General features: G+C 38.1%; 1 protein-coding gene and 1 long non-coding RNA gene across 2 annotated transcripts in view; one reads left to right on the plus strand and one right to left on the minus strand.

Annotated features, from left to right (window-relative positions):
- Positions 1-24736, plus strand: part of LOC146003493 (uncharacterized) — a 319461-nt gene that overhangs the window by 125864 nt on the left and 168861 nt on the right. The gene's annotated exons all lie outside the window — the stretch shown is intronic.
- The window catches only part of LOC146003485 (glutamate-gated chloride channel-like), a 126934-nt gene that overhangs the window by 101226 nt on the left and 972 nt on the right, over positions 1-24736 (minus strand). The gene's annotated exons all lie outside the window — the stretch shown is intronic.

The raw sequence follows: 24736 nt of genomic DNA on the forward strand, positions 1-24736 counted from the left end.
TTTTCGTGTGCCATCTTGAAAAATGTGAATCAATTTTCATCAAATTCAACACGGGACCAGCTGTCTAAGATTCTATAAGCATTTGAGCGCAAAAGCTTTGTAAGTACTGCTATTAAATTACTGTCAATTTAGTTTCTTACGCTCTATAAATATAATCTAGACAGAGAGACTGTCTTCATTTAAAGTTGTTGCTTTGTAATCTAGAGGCCTCGATTGCGATTCCTACTGATGATACAAAGCCTTTCGGATCCCACTTTCAACTGCAGGTCTAGTCCCGTTTAGCCTGTGAGCATAAAGTGTACTTAAAACAGTCTTTTCGTGGCTGCGACCGGTAGACCACTGGACAATGATCAGCGATGAAAGCAGCACAATACACTTAACTCAACTCTCGGAGTCGAATTCGTTTATTCAGTCCACGCCAACTGTGCAGCAAGTGGCTAATTCTCACGCGAGGGTCAGTTTCGGTTTCTTGCCACGTGGTCTTTGAATGCACTTTGGACAAGAAGTTAAACGGCAGGAACCTCGCACGAGATTTTCTTTTAAGTCATAAACCAGAGGAACCGTAGTGTCGAATTTCTGAGGCACGAACGCTTAATACAGAAGAACACACAGAATTTAATAATTAATGTCCGTTGGCAAAGCGACTTTGCCTTGTATACTTGTTTGATCGTCCAAGCTGTCTAATATTTTTTTCTAAGTATTGTACGTCTACTCCCGCGCAACGTCGGTGGCCGAGTCAATTGAATAATTGACTCACGGTATCGCCTGTGTTCAGACATGCCACGTACGAGCGTGTTTGATCTTTCATCTGTTTCATATAATCGTCATTCCTCCTCGCCATCGCGATTTACCTAAAAGAGGCAGAGCTGTAACTAAAGAAGTATGAGTAAGGCGAAAAGGGGGAGGAGAGCTGGCGAGCAACAAGTGAAAATTTTGGAGAGGAGCAAACGTTGCGGAAACCAGTGAAAGTATTGGCACATTTTTAAAATTTATATGCAACCGCGGTGTTGTCGTCGATAGGGCGTCTGTCACGCGGCAGACCCAGTTCGATTCCCGGATGGGTAATTTCAGGTGGGAATTTTCCCAGCATTGTCTGCATGGGTCGGTTCTGGAGTTCACCCAGTCGCTGATTTTTTAAAAAATGGGTACCTGGGGTGGTGGTGTAGGGTAAGGGCGGCCGGAGCGTGGTGTGATCACATCACCTCCTCAAATGGCCCAGATTGTGGTGTGCGTGTCGCCCTACTTCCCCACTCCCGAATCCCATACGCCTTCACGGCATTTTCTTCCTCGCTTCCCTCCAAACGAAATCTTTTCTGTAAATTAAAAGTCATGAGTCACAGAATTCGGTGGCGGTTCGCCAAATTCTGTTCTTGGACTGAAATTTCTAACTTCGGTTCTGAAAATAAATAGGAAAGCCGTGTTTATTATGAGAAACACAAACGTACGCACCACGTTCAATGCTTGGAATTGTAACCTTTCCTCTTCTACTTTTTATTTATTTATTTAATAGAAGATTCCAAATACAGACAGAAGATTCCAAATACAGCGTTAGTCATTTGACATTGGAACATATTAACAACAGAAAATAACAAAAATGATAACATGAACTAAACTTACATGTACTTTTAGTCAACAGTCTTCTAAAACGTGCCAGATTATGAAAAATGTCTATTCGGCTTGTAATATTATTAGGCTCATATTATATTGGCAAGGCAGTCTATGGAAAAGTGAACGGTAGATGAGTCACAATCTTGGCTTCTGAGAAGCGAAAAGTTGAGTGCTTATTGTTGAGCGGGGCGGCACTCGAAAGGGAATTTCCTGAAGAAGGCGGTCACTTCTGATGTTGCCATTCACTATGTTATGCAGGAATGTATGGTCTGCCAGTCTATATCTCTCGTGAGGGTGTTTGGATATTTAACATCTTCAGAAGAATGGGCTTTTACAAGTGTTTTGTGGGTGGAATTCGGTGACGAACAATGGCCAGGAAGAAATTTAGGACGGAAATTTAGTCTATCTAAAATTGAGGGGCATGCCATAGACCATATCGGAGAGCAGTATTCAATTTTTGATGAAACAAAAGATTTGTAAAAAGTGCTGAGAGCAGACAGGTTGTTTATTTCGACAAAACAATAGAGTAGACTAGAGTTGCAAAAAAGCCGGCTTTTTTGAAGGGACGTTTTTTTTCGATAAAAAGCCGCCTTTTTTGAAAAAAAACGAAATTTTGGCTTTTTTGGCTTTTTACCAATTACAGCTAACCTATTTCACTTGAAGTTACTGTTACCGGTATGAGTTTACAGGTTTGTAGTGACATATTTTACAACTAGCTAAAATAAATTTACATGATGTCAGTAAAGAGGCAGATATTGGCCAATCCCAGTGGACACATATTACATAGTGGTTCAGATACAATCTTAACCCTAGCTTACCGGGGAGGGCCTTACAGGCACAAAACCGCTATTATTTATATTTTACAACTGTTTGAAAATAAATTACATTAGCTTACTAGGATGTTCAGAAAATTTTTCTTTATTACTTTTGTTTATAAAAACATAAATGTACTTAATGTAATTAAGAGGCAAAATGCACTTGGTGAGCATATTAGGCGCCATCTTTGAATGTGTCTCATTCGAGACACTAATGCCAGTGACAGTGTACAATTGGTTGGTTATGATGGTAATTATTGTAATTATCATATTTAAGAAACAACTGCACTTCTGCAAACTAAAAAACATTAATAAAAATTATTATGGATATCTGAGTTTTTCACATCAGACAGACACTTGAGAAGAAGGGGGAATATAATCAAAATGTCCATCAGCTATTCATTGATTTTAATAAAACACATGATTCAGTTAAAAGAGATAAATTATATAATATATTAGTCGAGTTTGGAATACCTAACAAGCTTGTTAATATGATAAAAGTATGCACCAGTGAAACAGAATTTAAAATTTCTGTGGATACTCGTATTAATATGTATGACAAATTTACAATTCATGATGGATTTAAACAAGGAGATGCATTATCTCCATTGCTCTTTAATTTTGCCTTAGAATATGCTGTTAGGAAGGTAAAAGAAACTAACGTAGGACTAAAATTAAACTGTGTGACTGAGCTGTTAGCATATGCAGATGATGTAGACTTACTGGGGGATGATGTAAATACAATTAAGAATAATGCTAAAATATTTTTCAAATCAGCTAAAGAGATAGGTTTGGAAGTTAGCAAAGAGAGAACTAAATATATGCTTACAGGCCGAAACCTAGTGTTAGGTAATAATCAAAATCTAATTATTGATAACAACTCGTTTGAACCAGTTTCCAAATTCAAGTACTTAGGAGTAATACTAACAAATGAAAATGATATTAAAGAGGAAATAAAGAGCAGGCTTAATTCAGGAAATGCATGTTACTTTTCTCTTCATAAACTTTTGTCTTCTCGTTTAATATCTAAGAAACTAAAAGTTAAAATATACAAAACAGTAATATTGCCTGTAGTATTATATGGATGCAAAACTTGGTCCCTTACATTGAAAGAGGAACATAAATTGAGAGTATTTGAAAATAAGATCCTTAGGAAAATATTTGGACCTAAAAGGGATGAGGAGACAGGTGAGTGGAGAAGGTTACATAATTTAGAACTACATAATTTGTATTCATGCCCAGATGTTATTAGAATGATTTAATCAAGAAGACTTAGGTGGGCAGGCCATGTGGCACGAATGGGAGAGGAAAGAATAGTTTAGAGGATTCTTGTTGGGAAACCTGATGGTAAGAGACCAGTAGGAAGACAAAGACGAAGATGGAGGGCTAATGTTGAGATGGACCTAAAGGAAATCGGTAGGGATGGAAAAGAGTATATAGATCTTTCTCATGATAGGGACAGATGGAAAGCCTGTGTTGCTGCAGCCATGAACCTTCGGGTTTAAGAAGGCTAGAGAGTTAGTTAGGTAGTCTGAGTTTTAGTGAATGATAAAATATATGTGAGAGACTCATGAAATAAATGGTTATTATTTTTTATTAATGCTAGTAATTTTTGTAATTATTATAATTAATAAATAACTGCACATATATAATCAGGAAAGGAAGCAGTGATTCGATTATAAAATGGTTTCTTGAAATTTAGGGATAAAACAAAGTGTGGTCTGTGAGCCACCCTATGGTATGTAAGTTTCTCGTACGGCACGGGTAAGCTAATAAGGTTAAAATTATACGTGAAGTCCTAATGAGCAAATCGGACCATGAAATTGACTTAAAACAGGCTTTTACATTTTTGTGTCTCAATTTAAATGTTGATGTCATAAAATATGAAACAAATTTTAGTTTCAAAATATTCGATGTTTCGGGACAATTAAAAATTTTTATTGTTCACAACACATATGCAGGTATACGTATTACGTGAATGTGTGTATATATCTTGTTTAACGGAGCTTTGAGACGTAAGCGACACGTGGCTCTTGGAAACCAACCCTAAGGAGTAAATGCAACCTTTCGAACCGAAGGAACATAAGCTGCAAGTGTCGCTTGTCACTTGGCCTGTACCGTTTTCTCAGGGAACTTTCAGACCGAAACAACAAGTGACATGTGCCACTTGGAAACAGTAATCCATTCAACCTTTTGAATTGAAATGCGACAATGAGCTAAACATGTCACTTGCATGTTGCTCGGACTATACTGTTTTCTCAATGGCATGCATCGTGCACGGTGAATGTTTTGCTTTATACTAAAGAAGTCTGTGTCGCTTGTCATCTGTGACTTCAGTCTGAAAGCTCCTTCAATGGCACGCATCATGTTGCCTCGGTCTTGTTTGTGCATGCGTGGTGGATGCTTGCTTACAGACTGAAGGTGCCCATGTCACTTGTCACTTCAATGTGACCCCTTCCCCCCGCACTGTCATGTGTTGCTTCGGTCTGAATATTCTCTATACTTAACAAGATTGTTAGCTATTTCATCAGAGATTAAGATTTCATTTAGCGTGTAAATCACAGAGAACAATTGCAAGTACTATTGATGGAAAAGGCCTGCTTTTTGATAGAATGTTCCTTTTATAATCGTGAATGGGCCTCTGGAGTGCAATAAAATAATGCTGTTGCCTTGTAATAAGAAGGGGTCTGAGGTTCAATCCTCAGTGGAGGCAGAGTGCTCCGGATCTCATTTCAAACTGTAGGTCTACTCCAGATTTATTTTTTTCACATTTTCGGCCAGTCGAATTTGCTTCTACTTCAGTTTTAGTGCCAGTGTTTTTCAACCGGCGGGCCGCAAAAGTTCCATTGCACCCAGGGGTTGACGACAAATTTAAAACTAATTTTGTATTTAACAGCAAGTCTAAACATATTTGAACTCTGATTATGCCATACTTGATATATTAATATTAATTAAAGTTGCATATTAATTTCTATATAAACTTTAAAGTTGAGAAATGTATTTATGAGTGAAATTGTTGGGATCAGGGCATCGACGTGTAAGAAATAAATTTACTCAGCTGTGGTCTCACAAAGGTCGAGAACCACTGCAACAAGCAGCCAAAAATACATCACAAGTTGCTCCGTAACCAGGTTTAGCTGCCATTTATCCAAATTATACATGATGTACTGGAAAGCCAGAATACAAATATATATTACTGAACACAAAATTTAAGCCCGACCCTGTGGCCGAGTGGTTAGCACATCGCGCTGCAACGCCAAGGGTCCCGGGTTCGAATCCCGGTCGGGCTTGGTTGTTTGTGAATGTCCATTCATCAATTTCATCATTTCATCACTCATCCCCATCTTCGCAAATTAGCCAAGAGGCACAAAACGCGAAGTATCAAATCAAAAATCAAATCACAAAATTTAATTTAAAGAGATTTGATACTAGATTTTCAAAAGGTAGAGCAGTATTTTCTTTTTTGCTTCATGTACGTGTTCGTATAACAAGCCTACCGAAATATGAAGATAACACTCGGAGAGAAGCCCCCATTCAAAAAATCCAGCTTTCTTGAAAGCACTGTTTTTGTCTAGCTACGAATTTCATATTGCAAATTGTATTTTATATTTAGAAATGAGTGTCTAATTTACAGTAGGGAGATAATCGAAAACCATGGAAGAGGAAAAATATTGCCAACTCCTGTATTTTCATTGATTTGAGACACTTTTATGAAAAAAAGCCGCTGAAAAAAACTCCGTTTTTTTTCGACTACTTCCCACTCTAGAGTAGACCCAGCATACGCATGGAACCCTTAGTGGCTGGAGAGATGTGGTCAGAATAGAAGAGTTTCTCGTCAAATATGACGCCCAGGTCCTTCTGTGCGGCAACTCTGTGAACACAATTGTTTTTTTATGGAATATTTTGTATTTAATGTGTTTTTCTTTAAGGAGAAGGTCGTCATGGTACATTTTTGAGGGTTAAGTTTTAAGTTCCATAATTCACACCATTTTATTAGAGAATCTAAATTATTTTGCAGAAGTGCCATGTCACTTAAATTTCAGATTTTATTTATTTTATTTATTATTGTTTTTCTTGTAAATCTGGAGGCAGACATTTCGTTTTATCATGTTCGATGAACGGCATACTACGCACTTCACTCTTAACGTACTTTGTAAACATCATATGGCCGAAGTTCCTAGGTTACCACGTGTTTGTTATTAAATCAGCGTAATAAGTTAGCTTTCTAAACATATTTACTGAATTGCAACCCCACCTCTAACGAAGGAAAACGAATTGAAGCGATCAGAAACTACTTGAGTTGAGAAACCATGCCCTTGCGTGTCTCATGTTGAGTCGATGCCAAGGCGAATTCAGACACTTTTCAGGTGCAAAAGATAGCAAATACAGAAAACTTTTGCTAAATCTGGCCGGTCTCCGTGGCGGAGTTGTTAGCACAATACTCTACGATACCAGATTTTCCGGGTTCGAATCCAGGCATGGGTGTTCTTTTCAAGGGTCTCTTCATGAATATCACCATATCATCACTAATCCACATCGTTTCGATTAATCAAAAGTAGCAGAAAAGCGACGCCAAATAACAAAAATAAAATCAAAACTTGCCAAATCGGCCTCTCAGTTATCCAGCTTTCGCTGGAGTGGGTTACTGTTATGATCGTGGAACATAAGTAAATGAGATATCATATGTTTCTTCCTTATTTTTGTTTGTTTTTAAATACACTGCATAATACAGTAAAATTGTAACATTTAATAAACATTAAAGTAAGTTGTGCTCTCCCAGTGATCCGGTATCCCTCTGTTGGTTGGTTTAGTAAGAGACCATCATCATATCAGTTAGGCAGACCAATTTAGTGAACATTCAGTGTAATAACTTATTCTGAACATTTTTCTGAGCGCAAGTGTTTTCTGTAGGGATGCTACTCAGACGACACCAACACCGAGACGACCTTGTGAAAACCGAACGAGAACGAAATCAGACTTGTGAGGAAGAGAACGAGACAGACCTCTGTAAAATCAAGACGTGATTTGGTGTCCTAGACTCTGATGCCCGGTTCGTTCAAGCATCGTTAAAACGTTTTTGACGAGCTGATAGTTAACGCATCACTAAGAATTTAGCAGTCTGTTAAACTTTTAATGTTCGCTCAAGCGTTTTTATAGCCCGTTATCTAATGATATGTTAGAGGCGTTTTGCTTTGATTCCTTACTATTCTCATACTTTGATGCGAGAAATGCAACGTTCTGATTGGTTGCGCCGTGGACAGTAGACTGTGCGTAAGCGCGTTCTTCCGAAACATTTGTTGGTAGTCATTCAGAAAATGTACCTTGTACATGGAACAGTTGATTAATATGATATTTTTATATTATATTTGATCCTGTATATGGTTTTTCATAACTGGTGAAAAAAGAAACAAGTGCACTGTTAGACAATATCATTACCACTTGTACGCATGTACAAGGAATAATTTCCGAATGGATGGTAGTGTGTTTTATGTCACTGCAAAATGTTACAATGTCCATGCACGAAACTACATTCCTGAAACTGCTTAGGACCTGAAGCTTTTTTTCTTTATGAAACACATGTGTGTAGTACTCTACGTATATTATGTGATGAGATGGTAGTCGTTCGTAAATGTACGTTGTACATATAACGGTTGATTATTATTTTTTAAAATTTTTTTAAGTTATCTTTCAGTTTCTTACGAATACGATTTAATTTCCATTTGCACCGTTATTAGTCAGCCCACTTTCAGTATGCTGCATAATAATTGTTTTGATTTTGTGATTATATTAAGACTCACGTTATATTAAATAACATGTTTTATTGCACAGTTCTTAAGTACAGCTACGAGCTAAATACGTAAATAGGTTAGGCAGGTTTTCTTTATTTCTGTACTTGGTTAGGTTAGGCAGGTCAGGTTTGGTTTGGTGCTTTTAGCATTTATCTCCAGGTTGCTACAGCTGTCCCTAGCCGCTTGTGATTCAGAATATAGAATGATGAACATTTGTGTCGAGCATTCTCTTCTCTGCAAAATCATTTCTTTTCCATTATGTTAATTGGAGTAGGTGGAAAATAATGGGCCTGGTCAAATCAAAGTATAGGTGGCAGCACCCCTGTTGTGTCCCCACGCTTTTGATGGGCAATTGTTCTCTCATTTAAATACATGGGGAATTTGATGCTGAACGTGCTGCAATTACATTAAATTGCAAGTTTAATTTCTTCTTAACCTCAGAACATGATAGTTAAATATAATCAGTGCTGTAAAAGTAAGAGTTTTCAAAAGGCGATCGTCAACATCATAAAATATATCGGAACTAAGAAAAGCCGTAAAATTTACACTGACCTGTTAACGTCACTTGCAGTTTTCACAATTTAACTTCTCTATTGTTGTGAAACCAGTAAAGAATAATACATAATAATTTTTCGCAACTGTACTTTTATTTTTATATTTATTTTTAATAGTTGACTCCTTTTTTCACGTAATATCATACTTTTCCGTCCTCCTCCGTAGCCGAGCGGGTTAAGGCGTTCACTCGTCTTGAGATCGTTCGCTGCGGGACGGCGTAGGTCGGAATTTATTCGGCCTACGTATAGGGCCGGTGGCAACCCACCATCGTGAGGAAATTGGGAAGCTCCGAGTGAGTGAGCGTAACCCGATCGAGAAGACCTACAACGGCTGGGGGATCGTCGGGCTGATCCCCCGACACCCCAATACTGGTCTAAGATCTCCACGCTATAACAGGTGACGGAGGAACAGTGTGGGAGGGAGACCAGCAGTCGGTAGGTAAGCCAAGGCCCTCAGGGCTGTAGCGCTATGGGTTATTATTATTATCATACTTTTCCACATGGCTAGTAAATATGGTTATCTGTTTTATAATACACATTTATCGAGAAGCATAGTTATTGCCAAAAATATTTTATTTTCTGTTTCAAGTTTCGCAGCCTCTAGGGGTTTATTTACAGGAATTATAATTTTAAAATTGTTATAACCCTCCCCCGAAAAAGGACGAAAATACGTGGGGAAATTGACTGCTTAATATAAGAAAACATACGTTAATATTAAGTTACCGGATAGGGCATAGTGTCATAGTGTATAATAATAAATATATAATTCGCTTACACACTTAATAATTTTTTCTTTATAATTTGGAGAGTTTTCCAGAATCGGACTCCGACCGTTGAATTACACATACTTGCAACAAGAAGAGACATAATGCGTTGTTTAAAAATTAAAATTTTTGTATTATCGACCCACGGCAACTAGGTTCATAAACATACTATATTTACCCCGTCTGAGGTACCCTGCCGTTGCGCTTTAATATATTAATTCTTAGGTTCACGAGAATGTAATTTTCGGAGACTTATGACTTGATACATAATCTTAAAGGTTTACTAAACACATTTTTAAGTCGATTTTCACGAGAAATTCTTACCTTCGTTGAAAATAACGTTTGAATAGCCATCCTGCCGCGCTCCAATGTAAACCTTAGGGCAACCAAATGACGAACGAAATTCTTTAGGGACACAACAGGGGTGGCGCCGCCACCGGAAAAGTTTGGTAATGAACAGCCCCATTTAACACGCGTTGGGCGAACCGGGCATGAATCTCGTTCGAGACTGTTTAAACTATAACGTACCTAAACCAAAGTTAATTTACTGTACGACTAATTCAGACACACCAAACGGATATAGGCTACCTAGGTACACCCGACTATTTGTAGATGTGGATGCAATTGCTGCACTCACCCATTAGTGGCAACTGCATGCGTGTACCTGTGCAGCGCGGTTGCACACATTCAGTATAGATTTTTGTCAATGTCAATACGAGGCGTTAAACAGTAAAGAATGTTAGGAAAACTTATTTGCCGTAGTTACTTCTATACGCTGTGAGAGTTTGTACAGTGGCAAGCTCTATATGCTACTTACGAGACGAGAATTTGTTTCCTTTTCGAATGCTTTACTGGCAATTCAACTACGTACCATATTAATTAACCAACTTATCTATGAGTACATGGGTTTGTTCCGAGAAGACATTGTGGAGCAGGAATAGCCATAACGCCAAGTGTCATCGAAGGAAGGTGGAAGGGGTATGGGGATCATACATTCTCGTTCGGACTTGACTTCTCTGTAGAAAATAGGGCAGTGTTGTTACATTTTTCTATCCATAATTAATTTTAGAATTTTTTTCAATCGTTGAATCCCCTAGAAAATTCTAAGATGGTTTTATGATGTTACACGATCGGAAGATTCATTTGGATTGGCTGCTATATTCACTACTCGTCTCATGATTGAATGATTGAGTTGTTGTTTTAAGTCCACTAAATATGCACAGTAAGGCTAATCGGGACTGGACCTACAGTTTAAAGTGCGATCGGAACAACTATGTGCCTCCACCGAGTATCGAACCCGGAACCCCTTGATTATACGACGCTACCACTACGCCATCGGGAAGGTCTACTCGTTTTATGAGATAGACCAGTAGCAAATATATGACACGTTATAATTGGGCAAATCCAGTTGGACAACCAGTTGGAACGCAAGTTTGGAACCTAGTTCAGCGGCCACTATTTCGTTTATGTATGACATTTGGTTGCGCAGACAACGATGTTTACACGGCGTTGCTGTTGCAAATCCTGACGTCACGTCTGACACAGTAACATTCTGAAAAACAATGAACTGTTAAATCGTATCCGTGAAGCAAGACCCGTCAAATTGTAAACCCTGTTCGAACGTAAATGCAACTTTGAGTGAATATGTTTTGCAGTTCTTGGTGCCAGAAAGTATTGGTTGGTACACACAGCAGACACTTTTTGATTTCTGATTAATGCCAAAAATGTACAATCTCCTTTGATTTTGCGAATTGGCCAATTTAGGAACCATAACATTTCTTGTAGTTCCAAGGTGGTTTGATTTAAATTTCGATATAAATAGGGTGATTGTTTTTTAAAAAAAGAATCACTGATTTAAATCACTTTAAAGAAATAATTTATAGAATAATGTACATAAGGAATTTGTAGATATCATAATCACTTTTGGTGAAAGAACATTAATCTCGTAATCATTCAATGGTGTTTATTAGGCTATAAGAAAGGAAACAAAATATATGTACTGATGGGGTGAAGCTCATACGAAAGGAAATGTAATATGTAAACACACTTATATTTCTCCTAATTTAAAATTCAGTAATTTTTATAGCCAAAAATAGTAAAAATTTTGTTTAGATTAATATACAAAATACTAATTATGTTAAACCGTAAATAGTGTCATTATCATTAAGCTGTAAATAAACATGGCAGCTCATATTTGCAAACTACCATAAAAAAATCGCCAAAATTCAGCTATGAAGAACTATAAATTGAGGCACAGATAGGCTAATCGGGACTGCACCTACAGTTTAAAGTGGGATCCGAACCACTGTTCAATGTGCCTCTACCAGGTATCGAACCAGGGACATCTTGATTACAAGGCGATGACGTTTCTACTACGCCACCGGGGAGGCCCATATAGAAACTATAAAATATTTTAAGTTACAGTTATGCAGTACATCCAGAATGATTTATTTTCACTGGAAGAAAAGTTACTGAAATTATTATAGTTTCATTAACACACTGAACAAACATTTTCGTAGTAGCTTCATATACAGGGTGACTGGTAATTAGATGTATTCCCTGAAAGGGGTTAAAGTAGAGACAATTTACAATAAATTTGACCATATGATACCCCGTCCGAAAATTAGTAGTTTTCGAGATAATCGAATTTCAATTGTTTTTTTTTTAAAAAATGACAATTTTCCACATAAAAAGTTGAATTGAGAAAAAACTGCTCATTGTATGGAACTTATTTAAGCGTTTTCTGATAGCTAACAAATAAGTGGTTCGTTGAAAAAAAAAGTTTTTCCCAAATAACAATCACATGTAAGTAACGGGTGGGTCTAAACTTATAAGTGATGATAAAAAAATGCACTCTTAGTTTACTTGGCAACGTATTAATAACAAAAATGGTATGACACGAAGCGTACAAATTACTTAAATTACTTCCTTGTGTCATCTGCTATCCAACAAGGTACAAATGTTGCTAACATTCACATTTGTGTACAAGAAATAATACTTCATTCATCTTCATGTGTATGGAATCAATGAACAATACAATTAAAGAACATTACACGTCTTGCTCAAAGTGGGCACCTCCGTTACGAAATCAGGCACGCAGGTTTTTACGGACATTTGGTCTCTTAACTCGTGATGTGATGGTGTCCTTGATGTGTTGGCCAGCTGTTAAGATCCTCTCCCTGAGCTCTTCTTGCGAGTTTACCGGTGTCTTGTAAACTAAATCTTTCATGTGGCTCCAAATGTATAAGTCGCAAAGCGTCAAATCGGGGGATCGAGCCGGCCAGGGAATCGGGCCGCCTCGGCCAATCCATTTGTTTGGGTAATTTTCATCCAGCCACTGTCGCACGCCCAGGCAGAAGTATGGATGGGCGTCATCAACAATCATTTGATCGAGCCATTTTTCCTGCACCAAATCTTAAATGGCATCACTTATGAACATTTTTCGAGGAACGGGATGGCAATGTTGTTGGAGGATGTGCCTCTAGCTACAAGATGTGACATGATTTATCAGCATAATGACTGCCCAGCTCGATCCACCGATCGATTTGACGCCTTGCGACTTTTACATTTGGAGCCACATGACAAGACACCGATAAACTCGCAAGAAGAGCTCAGGGAGAGGATCTTAACAGCTGGTCAACACATCAAGGACACCATCACCTCACGAGTTAAGAGACCAAATGTTCGTAAAACCCTGCGTGCCTGCATTCGTAACGGAGGTGCCCACTTTGATCAAGACGTGTAATGTTCTTTAATTGTATTGTTCATTGATTCCATTCACATGAAGATGAATGAAGTATTATTTCTTGTACACAAATGTGAATGTTAGCAACATTTGTACCTTGTTGGATAGCAGATGACACAAGGAAGTAATTTAAGTAATTTGTACGCTTCGTGTCATACCATTTTTGTTATTAATACGTTGCCAAGTAAACTAAGAGTGCATTTTTTTATCATCACTTGTAAGTTTAGACCCACCCGTTACTTACATGTGATTGTTATTTGGAAAAAACTTTTTTTTCAACGAACCACTTATTTGTTAGCTGTCAGAAAACGCTTAAATAAGTTTCATACAATGAGTAGTTTTTTCTCAATTCATCTTTTTATGTGGAAAATTGTCATTTTTTAAAAAAAACAATTGAAATTCGATTATCTCGAAAACTACTAATTTTCGGACGGGGTATCATATGGTCAAATTTATTGCAAATTGTCTCTACTTTAACCCCTTTCAGGGAATACATCTAATTACCAGTCACCCTGTATACGGTATCAGAAACAAAAGAATATAAACACATAATTATTTATTTGCTTTAATCAAACTGTTCAAATATTTTACAGGGTCGTTTACCGGGAAAAGCCTTTCTATAAAAAAAATATCTACATGCCCGGTACCAAAGAACACAAGCAATTTTAAGCGTGTTTTTTGAAATCGGTACAAATACAAATGCGATTTAAATAAAAAGAATTATCAAAAATGATTTTTATCCAACCTGTGTAGTTCTTAATTCAGGAGAGAATTTTGGCATCGTGTTGGTTTGGCTAATTTTCTCTTCTCTTTTTGTTTGAATCCTCCGTTTAGAGCGGCAGTCGGAATCTCAACGACCTCCTTAATCGAAGGATCCTGGGAAGTTAAGGTGATCTCAACAGGTCTCTCGGTTTCCGAACAAAAGAACTGAGTGTCACAGCTACGTCACAAGCAATTCCCAAACAAAAGAACTCGTCTACTCGAACAGGGACGAGCAGGCTTATCGCTATCAGCAAGACGCATCTTCGAAGCAAAAAGAGTCAATTGAATCATTTGTGTTTAGTTGTTTATGTCCTCAAGAATTCACTATCTTTAGATGATAGTTCTTGAGATAACCATAGTTTAGTAGATTTTTATATGTAGGCCTATATGAGGTAGTTTTCGGTTTAATTGCCATTATGCCAGTTTTATCATTTTCGAATATTGCTGAAAATATTACGTCAAAATTTCAAGTTAAAAGCCACCATCAATGTAGATTGTTTTCATTTTACATGGGAGAAATGAGCTCTTGTTGTTCTACAGTCGTATTCATATTTGTTTGATTGATTAATTGATTGATTTTCTTTATTTTACTTTGCTAAGATGGGGATGAGTGATGATATGTTGAAATTGATGAATGGGCACTCGCAAACATCCATGCCCATGCCGGGATTCGAACCCGTGACCCCTGGCGATCTGATAATCACTCAGCCACGGGGGCCGGCGTACGCCTATTTGTATTGCGACTCTAGTTATTTTAGAAGATTGCCTTGCAAAGTTAATTTTGAAGTCCACCTTATGCGTATAGGATAATCACGACCGGATTTATACTTTTTACGTGGCTTCCATATCACGGAAATTTGCACGGGGCGATATCATGGAAGGGGCCTCCCCGATGGGGTAGTGGTAACGTCGTCGCCTTGTAAGGAAGGGGACCCGGATTCGATGCTCGGTGAAGGCACATAGTGGTTCGGATCCCACTTTAAACTGTAGGTCCAGTTCCAATTACCCTATATGTGGATAAAAGTGGAAATAAAACAAAAACTCAAACAATATCATGGAACTGGAACGCGAGAGGTCCCGGGTTCGAATCCTGGCCTGGCCATGGGTGTTCTTTGTGATTGTCCCTTCATCAATTTTATCATATCATCGCTCATCACCATCTTCGCGATTAGCTAAAAGTGGCAGAAAACCGAAGTAAAAATCAATCAATCAATCAATCGATATCATACACAGTCCGACAATTAAGTAATGAGACTGATTTTATATTGTTCCACGTGTGCATTCTATCTGTGAAGTAACGCGTTCATGATGTAGCGTGGCCCTTAATCCACAACCTGGCAACACCTCATGAACTTGCGATGCGTATGCTGGGAATTATGTCGCCATGTCGTGAAGGAGGTGCAAGGGTGTCGTTACGTAATAGCTATGGAGCAGCGAGTGAACATCATGTTTCATGTGTTTCATGAAAGATATTCTGAAAATTGCTTGCAGGAATAAACATTTCTTCAATTCTGTTGTTGTGGAGGACGAAACAGAGCATTTTCACTATGAATGGAAGTCACTAAATTTACCAAGAGGCAAGACCATGCAGCTCCAAAAGCCATGGGTGAAGACAATGTTGTGTTTTTTAACGACAGCAAAGGCATTATACATAACGTAATTGTTCCAGAGGGTGAAAGTGTAATTGGTTGTTACTATCGTAGTGCTCTGAATTATTATGGAAGAGAACTGACCGTATCATACCTCAGTATTCTGAACCGGGCAGTTGGTTTCTGCTTCACGATAATGCACGGTCCCACAGAGCAGTGGTTGTCTACGTATTCCTAGTCCAAAAACAAGCGAGAGTGTTGAATCATCGTCTCTACTCCCCAGATTTATCCCCATGTGATTATTTCCCGTTCCCGAAAGCGAAGCTGCTGCTAAAATTACGCAGCTTTGATTAACACAGGACCATCCAAAGGTTGTGACGTCCAATCTTGAAGTCATATCACATGAAGGCTTGCAGATGTATCGATCGTTGGCCAACCATGCCAATTGCTGTATTGATGCAGGAGGGATGTACTTCGAGTAATAGACAGGCAATGTTAAATTATTTTGTTTCTTTTCATCTCATAACGACTGTTTCATTACTTAATTATCGGACTGTGTAGAAGTTATTTTCTCTGATGCTGGGTTTCCGAATCACGGTGTGTTGCAAGACATAAAAAAATAGGCAATAACAGTAGCCTACACGTAGAAGGAAAAGGCAAAAGATTGTGTGTGTGTGTGTGTGTGTGTGTGTGTGTGTGTGTGTGTGTGTGTGTGTGTGTGTGAGAGAGAGAGAGAGAGAGAGAGAGAGAGAGAGAGAGAGAGAGAGAGAGAGAGTGAAGGAAGAAAGGAGAGGAATTAGCCAATTAGTGTAGATGTACTTTTTAAAATATAAACTCTTTTTGTTCTATCGCAGAACATGTGTTTCACCAATATTACACAGAAAGTTGAGCGCAATTGACATTGTTGTCTTATAAAACACAACATTTTACGTTTGTGCAAGAGGTTTTTGAAATGCTGCAGCCTCGGTGGCCGAGCATTGAGACTTACAGTCTTGTCACTGAAGGTTCTAGGTTAGAGTCCTGGTCTGGGCATGGGTGTATCGTTGTAATTACTCCTTCATCAGGCTCATCTATTCATTGCTTATCGTCGGGATTTAGTCAAAAGTGGCAGTGGCGACGTAAAGTAAAAAAAAATAACAGTGTTCATTTTTGTATCGCCAAACTTTACATGTTGAGTAGTCGCACAATTATGGATTTACTTCTGGATCAGTTAACAAGAACATTACAGGACCAGGACCCTACCAGACTGCAACGTGGCTTTCGGTTGGTCGTGCTCTCGCTTCTATTCAGTGTTGAATGAATTAGAACATCAGTTTGATCTTTCTATTGCAGTGAACGTAAACGCCGTCTGACATGAGAAAACACACAAAGGATATTCTAGTCTTCAACGTTTACAATGGATTTGACTTCACAAAATCCTATTCGTCTCGCTTTCGGCACGGTTTCCGTTTCTCAACAACGCCTCCCTTCTAACAAGATAGATATAAATTGCATTTTCGAATGGATATTTCTTTATGCTGACATCAGATAATATAAAAATTCCGGAGCTTAACTTTTAGAGAAGCAGTAAATCTTACTTCTGCTGATAACGTACTTCACCCCAGAGCAGAAGAAACTGAAAACAAAGGATGTGCAAGATTTATGGAACAATTTTTCAATAGATTACACTATCTGTAAGTGCATACTTCCTCCAACACGGATCAATAAGTTTTCGTCAGCATCTTTTTATTATAGAAAGTTTTAATTTTGTATTATTTAATTTCTTTATGCACATGAAAGAACCGTGGATATTTCTTATTAGCTAATGATTAAATCTACCACATTGTAATAAAAGGTCCAGTACGAATGTTCATTATCTGAATTCCTGTCAGTTTTAATTAGTCTGTGCATATAGTGGAGTGTGAGTTAAACTCGAAAGTGCAATATAGTCGAAGTGTGTAGGGATGGGTCTTGAACTTAGTTTTCAATGTGTTTTTTTAATAATTTGCCATGTTATTTCATTAGGTGGATTCTATGTATAATATACATTGCTTGTTAAATTCACTGTTTGAAAAATATGTAATGTAATATTACTGTTAGTATGCTTTGTCAAGGTTTAACTATTTTTTTAAAAATAAAACAATATAACAAGGCCAATAATTTATAGTATTTGTAAAAAGTGGGCCTGCTTCATAAAACACGAAATGAATGAAAGTAGACACTTTGCATAAAGCTGATCAATCTGAAGTTAAAACAGGAGATTTTTGATAATCTCAATGTAGGAAGAAGAGGGGGGAGGAAGGGGTGTTTTCCTTCCCCTAAAGGACCATTAAATCCCGCACTTAACTAACTTTCGCCACAAATATGCATTTAACATGTGATATTTAGCGTGTAAGAAAACGGCCGCCTCCCACAAAGTATCTCCCACTCCTGCCAATCTTTTAAGACATTATTGCCGATGGGAGAAGGATGAGGTCGATGTAGAACATTGCATAAAAGTATTGATATTGAGGAAACATTCGAAAACGAAAATAAACTCGATTAATTTCTCACGTAACGATCCAGCAGCTCCACAACGGGATGGAGGGAGATCAATTTGCTACCGAGAAATAATTGCGACGCGTTGCAAGCCTTCGGTGCCATTTTTAGCCACAGTAACGAGCGACGCGAGACCCTTTCTGAGAATTAATGGGCGCTAGACCTCAGCAAGACGTCGGTGAAGATCGACCAGCATCTCCTGAACTTGTCGCATCCAGAATTCACCGGATCTTAACCAGTTTCTGTTCAATTTCATTAGCGACACCGACTGTCCTGGGCTTTGGAAGTTCCTGAATAACGACCACCAACGTTGTGTATCCCAAGTAAACCGAGAGAAGTCTGGAAATTTTCTTTTTGGCACATTCCACGAGAACATATTTTTTTTATTATTCAACTAATTTGTTGTGTGTTATGAAACAGTTTTCTAATAGGGAGGAATGACTGTCTTGCTTATTATTGCAATAACTGTTGAACTGAGCAATAATAATTGTTGAATTCTAGAAACAGTATAGTACAGTTTCACTTAGTATATATACTCTCGTACTTGACATCAGGTTTATGCAGTAAGTGCATTATACCGTACAGTCACGAACACTGCCGGCTTGTAACGATTGCATTGAAAGTCAATGTACATACCGTGGTCTTTTGGCCAATTCTTGCAAAATATGTATAATACATTAGGACATGTATTCGGGTGCATATTATAATAGCAGAAATGGGTGCATAAGAAATAACGTTCCAAGCAATATGGAATACATCCTTCAGCTTCTCTCTTTCTCTCTCCCATATAAAATTTCATGCTATCAACAAATCGTAAAGCAATCTTCCATTGCTGTCCAATCAACACTGCTTTGATATAAATTACATAATGAGTCATTTCATTATGTTAGAAGCTGAAGGATGTTTTCCATAGTTGTTTTAAAAGTGAATACGTACAGAACTAAGTTTAAGGTTTTAATCGATTTTGGTTGAGAGTGTAATAAAATAGTTCCAGATTCGATTCCAAGTAGGTTAATATTTTTTCGCGGGTTCGAATTCTAATTAATTTTTGCAACGCTACAAGTCCACTTTCAGTTGGTTTTTTGTGTATAACAAGGTCTTGAAAAACATCTTTTTTTCTTTTTTTTTCGTTCCTGGAAGTTCTAAAATGTGGTTAAGCCTCTGTCGGGTCAAGAATTTCCTAAGTCCCGATCTAGCAGATGCCTTCTCGTTCTCGATCAGTGGAATCCCTCCTCTAGACTCATAAACGCTGGTCAAAATATCGCTGCCGTGGCTAAAAATAGAGAGAGCAACAATGCAATCCGAAGATTTAAAGGCCACATAAGAATTGTCTGCCGTGCTTGGTAGTAGTTTCCTTCTTCGCCCTCTAGGTTTTTGGGTCACGTACCACGTCTTTTTCACTTACCCGAAATTGAATTTATAACTTTAGTTAGGCTACCATGGAACGCTGTTCCCAAAGGTACTTAAATTATTTTGCTGTCCCTGACGTATCGTTTTGTCCGGAATTGCAGTAACGAAGGAGAGGGGAGACTTCCGAGTTATTTATATTTATATGAATCTTGACCTTTTTGTACACACTACCACGTGCTTCTATCCATTCCAAGCAGTACCTTCGGGATTCCAGGAATGCTAGAGAATCATACAGCACGAAAACTAGTACTCTTCTGGCGAACATTTATGTGACTGCTGTATGTATCAAGTCTGTCTGGTCTATTCAGTTGTGCGAAGCATTTGACTACACAAACTACACAACTTAATGAATATGTATGTGCGGCGTGTTTTCCCAGGAAATTTGAAGTTGGTACCGCTCAGAATTCTTACCGCCCCTCCCTGCAGAACAAAGGAAACCGAAAGGCGTTAGATATGGCAAACGTGGTGGCTACAGTTAACTTCGTCAGATGCCGTATTGTCGCAGTGATCCGTTGCGTGCTCAACCTATTGACTTCTTGTTAAATAGTTCAACACTATTTAAAGGTTTCCAATTCGTGTACTGCTGAATGGTAGTACGGATTTCGCTGTATATCATGAAATGAATGTATCATTATATTGGAAAAATATATTGTTGAATATAACGGTGTTTTCTACATCTTCTCTTAGTGTATGATACTTTTCCCCTCATAACGAATCTCTCTTCTCTTATCTTCTTCTCCTGTCTTATACCTCCGATTTTCTCATCTCTCTCTCTCTCTCTCTTCGCCTTAGAGTCGATCTCACTATCTTATTTTTTATTTTGCCAGCCTCCGTGGCAGAATTCTTATCCCAGCGTGCTGCAACGTCAGGGGTCCCGGGTTTGAAGCCCAGCCTGGGCATGGCTGCCCTTTGTGAGTGTCCCTTCTTCAATTTCATCATATCATCACTTATCCTCATCTTCGCGATTAGTCATCAAAGGCGAAGTAAAATATAGCAAATCCATCAATTATTTTTTTACCCTGTATCTTCATTTTATTTATATAATTTTTAAATGTTATTTTCCTTTTTTACTAGTTTTGTTTCGAGGAGAGCTATTGACAAGATTGTGGCCTATAATAGGAAGAGACAATCTGGAAGTCCATCCAATTCAATGTATTGAATGAAAATACTAACAAATGTTCTCGTTTAGTCTGTTGCAAGTACTGAAACTTTGAATAGCAGAAAATTCCGATAAAATGCATGTGAATCTTGACGAGATCAGAACGAGCCCATCTCAAATGTCAGTGGATAACATGCCACTTTTGAATAGGATCTCCGAGATACTCAGCGATGCATCACAATCGGTGATGTAATAGCCAGATTCCACCAGAGTTATACAACGAATCAATGCAGTGAAAAACCAAAATTCTTTGCTTTCGAAGAAAGTCTGTCGTGCTGCTTGCAAGGTAATGTCTTCAATTCTTGGAGGTACTGAAAGTTTGCTGCTGATGAACCTCCTGGAATAGGTCATTCTATCACAAACTATGCTAATCTGACTCATGCGCGGGAGGCAGGAATTTCAACGCACGCACCGAATCGATGATAACTACTGGTCACATTTGCGCTTTTCCTTCTGCTCCAACGCGTTTTTTTAAATTAAAAATCATTTGACACTGCTGCTTGCCGAAGATGGAGACGTCAGCTGTGGTAAATACCTAATACGTATACCGTAACACATCTTGGTGGCAGTCGTGTTTCGGTAAACATTTTTAAGCAACACACTGATACCGTCAACGGTGGTATATCAAAGTTCCAATATTGTCCATAGCTTTGTTTTACGATCATTAATTACGTCTGTGAGAATCAATTGCAATTGAGATAATTGAGTTAAGAATGCAAGTCCTTGTCTGTCAGTAACTGACAAGATGTATGTACTCCCAAACAGCGCTGTTCATTGGACGGATCACCATAAGGTGAAAGTACTTTAGTTTCGCTGGAAGGGTCTATTCGTGTAGAAATATACCCTCTTCATATCCAGAGCCATTCGAGAAGGTGCAGAAGGCGTTGCATATAATAACGATGGGGCAATGTTGACTTGTGAAGGATACACGTTCAACCTCACATTGCCTCATATGTAGAGGCTTTAGCTCCGGTGAGTCCGAAATTAATGGCAGTTGTGAAGGTTTTTTCTTATAGGTCTTTTCTACTTTTACGGCGGGCGCTGTTTATGCTGGCAAGGGAAGTGCGGAGCGGGAAATACGCAACAGACCAACCAGACAACAGCGGTGGCGCCGAGAGTTACGGTCGCTTCCCCGCTCCCCTTGCCAGCATATAGAGCGCCCGCCGTAAGACTGGAAAATATCTATAGTTGCTCGAAATACTCCTCATTCCCCGAGAAAAGCACACCGTAGGAGAATATTTTGCAAACATGCTGAGTAGATGAAGCATTGTGCTCTCGTCCGTTTTACATGAACAGTACTGCACGGCTCGTATCCTCGAAAAATAATAAAGATTTAAATATAGCTCGTGTTAATAGGTGAAAAATTGATAACTCTCTAAGTCCAATAGATAACGTTAATATCATGAAGCCCAACTGTCTTAATGTAGATAGTGCAATAATTTTAATTAAATCATATTTAAAGTTGTCACCCACCGCAACGTATGAAGTTTTTTGTTGAATGTTACATACTATGCAACGCGAAAAACACCCAATGGCTATGGCGTGAACAAGGGGTTTGCTGGGGGAAAATGGAAAATAATACCAAGATGACCGGATAGTTAGTAATTTATCCTGTGAGATTTCTAAGCATCTTTTTCATATCCTTGTTCAAATTTGTAGCTACCCATTACACACCCAATAAACGTCTTGTAGGCCCATGTAAGAAATATCATATGACATCAGATAGAATCTGTGCCGGGAATCTTTGGAGCGAGCGAACGAAAGCAAGTCTCTGAGCAAGTAGTGACTAGAGAGGACTCGACCAATTAACAAGTGCGAGAACAGGATTGTGTGGAGGGGAAAAATGGACTGCAGTTCCCAGCCTATGCAGCAGCGTGTACTGCTTCGCTCCACCCACTTGTTTTCTCCTCTTTATGCGAGGTCTTGCTCCAGAGATTCCCGGGATAGAGTATAGAGCTGCTGTGATATATTATGGACATAAGTTAGGTATTACACGTAAATTTACGTTTTCAATGCATAATACGTTATGTTATTGCTCTTTTTTTTATACACACAGGTAATTTGAAACCCATAACAGCTTACATTTGATTCTCGCATTAGAGTTGAACCTCGTGGATAGTCATTGGAGCATTCAAGGCGAACGAAATGGTATAGCGATACCATGAATTGTTACAGTTAGCAGCACTCAATTTCTAAACCCCTTCCAGAACTACCACCTCTCCAAACTATACCTTGCACATATATCAACATCTGGCTAACGTCTCCACTCCAAATGAAGGTATATGGTAAAAGTTCATAAACCATTTCAGAATATTTCTGAATAACATATTTCAAACGTTTTTTTTTAAATCAATATTACAGTGAATCTGGAATAACAATGCAAAAATTTAAGTGGTCATGTGCCAACTAAGCCAGCGAGTGACAGAATGGAAGTAAGTTATGCTATTACTCTATTCTATTACTTCACAACAAGAATCATTCGTGATAGCAGTAACAGAGTACACTACAATAAGATGAAACAAGAATTGATGTATTATTCAGTTGTAAGGATGGAACGCAAATCTTCTTGACAGTTTCTACAATTATTACCAGGAGACCAGACTTGACAGTAAAGCCATGGTTCGAGACCAAAATCATAGCTTGCAGAAAACAGTTCCAAGGAGGTGGTACCGTAGCATAGGGGACCAAAGGCCCATAGAAAAATAATTACTTGCTACATCTGTAACATCAAACGAATTAACGAAGAGTTGGAGAATTTCTTGCCAAATTGAGACAGCTTTTCTGAAAAGAAACGTGACTTATAATAGCATTTGGAAATCAAGGGCCATACTAGGATTAAACACAAGCAGCTGTAAATACAAGGAATCTTTCGCAATCAAAAGGAGGATAGATTAGCACAGCATGTTGGAGCAGAAAATCTGTACTTGGAAATAAGCTTCTTCTAAAAATGAATTGGTAAAAGTTGTTTGACTATTTCCAAACGATGTCATCAAAATTGAAATAGATAACGCATGACTGCAAAACACATTTGAACATTTTCTTGCATAATTTCCTTCGTAGACTCGAGATGGTTATAAATTACAAGCAAGAAGAACATTCAGGACTTATCAAATCATAAAGAACAATCAGTTCTGTTTAATGAAGAAACCAAAGCAACAAATTTGAAAATTGAAAGTGATAGGAGTAATAAATAAATAAATAAAGACTTTAGAAACATAAAGTAACTGTAGAATAGAAGAAACAGAAACAAACTATCCAATTTCAGGTCTTTATGGTTACATGTAACAAGACATGTTATGTTTTGTATGTATATTTTAATGAAACTAGGTGTGGAAAATTAGTCCGTGTGATCTGTATCATGTTGAGAAGTGTAGGAAAGTTATTTCTAGTGTCGAGTAAAAGTTTTTAAGTATGAGATACTCAAACTATTAATTTTCATATTCTGAGGGTTTAACAAGTTGCTAGCATTCCTGACACAATTCCTGCCCTTGTTTGCATGTTGAAAGCCATACAACATTGTGAATAATAGATCAGACTGTATATATTAGCTGTTAGGTCTAAATCAGTTCAGCTGCCCTATAGTCGTGGAATTCAGTACCATGACCTGCCACTTGACCTTCTTCTCTATGAGGCGTTCGAGAGTGAACATAAGATCTTAATGTGTTAGGATTGTCATTGCATAATCATCTAATTAGGAGTTTCTTGTCTATCGAAGTACTATGTTTTACGTGTATACAGGAACTAATTGTTCAATTAGATACAATATAACAAACCAATCCACATTATAGTTGAGCTTTACCAGCAAGAAGTTAGAAATAAAATGCTAAGTGGGGACAAATCGTCTCACATTCATCGTTGTCTGATATCTCTATGTTACGCCCTTGGCTTCTCAACCTTTGTTAACAGTTTTTTAACAGTAGCTGCAAAGGTTCATGGAAAGTACGTGGAAATTGAGTAACTTATCGTAGATAATTAGTATTCCTTACTTGTTTTGAGATTTGTAAGCTTAAAACAGTCTTACACT

Source organism: Lepisma saccharinum, chromosome 1 (assembly GCF_977018435.1).
Source record: "Lepisma saccharinum chromosome 1, izLepSacc3.1, whole genome shotgun sequence".
Lineage (NCBI taxonomy): Eukaryota > Metazoa > Arthropoda > Insecta > Zygentoma > Lepismatidae > Lepisma > Lepisma saccharinum.